This window comes from Schistocerca piceifrons, unplaced genomic scaffold, assembly GCF_021461385.2.
Source record: "Schistocerca piceifrons isolate TAMUIC-IGC-003096 unplaced genomic scaffold, iqSchPice1.1 HiC_scaffold_964, whole genome shotgun sequence".
NCBI lineage: Eukaryota > Metazoa > Arthropoda > Insecta > Orthoptera > Acrididae > Schistocerca > Schistocerca piceifrons.
Window position 1 is genome coordinate 17,501 of NW_025729239.1, and position 2,500 is coordinate 20,000.

General features: G+C 57.8%; 1 non-coding gene across 1 annotated transcript in view; it reads left to right on the forward strand.

Moving 5' to 3' along the window:
• The first annotated feature begins 1,949 nt into the window (after positions 1 to 1,949).
• Positions 1,950 to 2,500, forward strand: part of LOC124774501 — a 1,909-nt gene continuing 1,358 nt past the window's right edge. Inside the window, exon 1 of the ribosomal RNA XR_007015324.1 lies at positions 1,950 to 2,500. This exon is cut by the window's right edge and continues 1,358 nt beyond it. This is a non-coding gene — a ribosomal RNA (small subunit ribosomal RNA).

Genomic DNA, 2,500 nt, shown 5'->3' on the forward strand with positions numbered 1-2,500 from the left:
TGCCTTAACCTAACCCATGTTGTGCCTTAACCTAACCCATGTTGTGCCTTAACCTAACCCATGTTGTGCCTTAACCTAACCCATGTCGTGCCTTAACCTAACCCACGTCGTGCCTTAACCTAACCCACGTTGTCGCCTAACGTAACCCACGTTGTCGCCTAAACCTGCTCTGTAATTGTTATACGACTCGTTCAATTAGTGTAGTGTTGCCCACCCGCAACCCTCGCAATATAGTTCGCTACTCGCACTCCCCGCTCCCCTGTGTATCGCTTCATGTTAAACACCTTGCAAGTCTTGCTCACTTTCCACATGCTCCTGCTGTACACTGTAATGTGGATGGCAGCAGGACGTACATGCCGCCCCTCCCCACGTCCCCACCTTGCCCCCTGCCTTCGCAAGCTGGTTGGTGAGAACTTTGCATGTTCAATGCCCTCCGCATGCGACGTACTCAGGCTACGTTGTGGTGCGGCCTGTGTCAACTGTCCGCTAATGTCGTACGCGTAAACCACAATCTGTACTGCACATTCGTCCTTATGTACTGAATGATACATCGTGGCACATGTGTGACCGTACAACGACTGCGCCCAAAAACGGCGGACCATACAGTGCAAATATTGTGCACGCAGCTACGTGTCGTCTCCCTATGAGAGCTGGATTGCAGTGTGGTACGCCATAGAGACGTGTGGGAGGAACGGACGCCGTGGATGGCGATCAGCATGAGCTGTCTGTTGATGTATTCGGACCTAGTCGTCTCTCCTCACACACCGTGATGGCATGGTGCACCGCGTTCCATATCTGCGACATGCTACAGAGGCCGGTTGACAGTCGTTCGAGCAATGGACATCGCATACGTACGGGGGCCACCTTCCACGTATTGTCTAGGCGTGCACATTTTGTTGCGTGTATGTGGGCAGACGTAGTGTGGCGTGACACCTGACACAGGCATGCAATAATCGTGGAAGTTGCAAATGGCGATGGACGCCTGCGTTTTCTGGTGAAGTTACGCAAATGAACAAATGGTAACCTGTTGTGGTGCGGTTGTTCTCGCTAGGGGTGAATCGGTGATGGCGACGATAGGTTGAGGTACTAACCGGTTGTTCCAGCGATACCCACCATGCCGACGAAACTGAACGGCATCTGGGTGTGAAGCGATACGCGGCGGTGGCTGGGTGGGACCGTCCCCGGCCGGTGAGGGGGCGCCTCCCGGCGTGCTGGCCGCGCGGTGCGTGGGCGCACGCGCTACAGCCGGCTGGTGGGGGCGGCCAGTGGCAGGCGCGCCGGCCGACGGACGCGGCAGGCGTCGCAGCTGCGCGCCGGCGCACCCTGCGCGCGGCGCCGTGCGGCCAAAGTAGGTCCTCGCGGGCCCGGTGCGAAGCGCGGTGGACATCTTCAGTGTGCTGGTCCGATTGAGGACTGTGTGCGTTGAGGATGCGCTGCCGCCCGGCGCTCGGCGCCGCGACGCCGTCTGCTGCTCGGTCGCCCCAGCGGTTCTCGCTGGTGGTTTGTATCGCAGCTGTGCGGATGTGTTGGCGCGTGCGCTGTGCTGGGAGAGTTCGCTTCGGCACCCAAGTGGGGCTTTTGTCCTTCTGTGGCGCTGGCGTTGGAGCTGCCGGTCACCGTAGGTGGCGCGTGTTGTCTCCCGCCGGCAATGCCACGACAGCACGCTCCCGGGCCTCTGTCGGCAGCGGCAAGCTCAGTTGGGAGCACGGGTGGTCGCACCGAAAGCGTCTACTCGCCTAACTCCGGGCGATTGCGCCTCTCTCGAACCCGACCAAGTACTTGGGACGGCGCTGCGCGCCGCCGGGACCTGAGAGGGTTTCGAGGTGTATTGTGCAGGGGAGCTCAGCCTCCTCCTGTTTGCAGAATGATTGAGCGGACGCTTGCGTGTTCGCGCGGGCCCCCGGGACACACTCCCGGGCGGCCGGCTGCTCAGCTCTAGTTGACGCAGCTCCCTGGTTGATCCTGCCAGTAGTCATATGCTTGTCTCAAAGATTAAGCCATGCATGTCTCAGTACAAGCCGCATTAAGGTGAAACCGCGAATGGCTCATTAAATCAGTTATGGTTCCTTAGATCGTACCCACGTTACTTGGATAACTGTGGTAATTCTAGAGCTAATACATGCAAACAGAGTCCCGACCAGAGATGGAAGGGACGCTTTTATTAGATCAAAACCAATCGGTCGGCTCGTCCGGTCCGTTTGCCTTGGTGACTCTGAATAACTTTGGGCTGATCGCACGGTCCTCGTACCGGCGACGCATCTTTCAAATGTCTGCCTTATCAACTGTCGATGGTAGGTTCTGCGCCTACCATGGTTGTAACGGGTAACGGGGAATCAGGGTTCGATTCCGGAGAGGGAGCCTGAGAAACGGCTACCACATCCAAGGAAGGCAGCAGGCGCGCAAATTACCCACTCCCGGCACGGGGAGGTAGTGACGAAAAATAACGATACGGGACTCATCCGAGGCCCCGTAATCGGAATGAGTACACTTTAAATCCTTT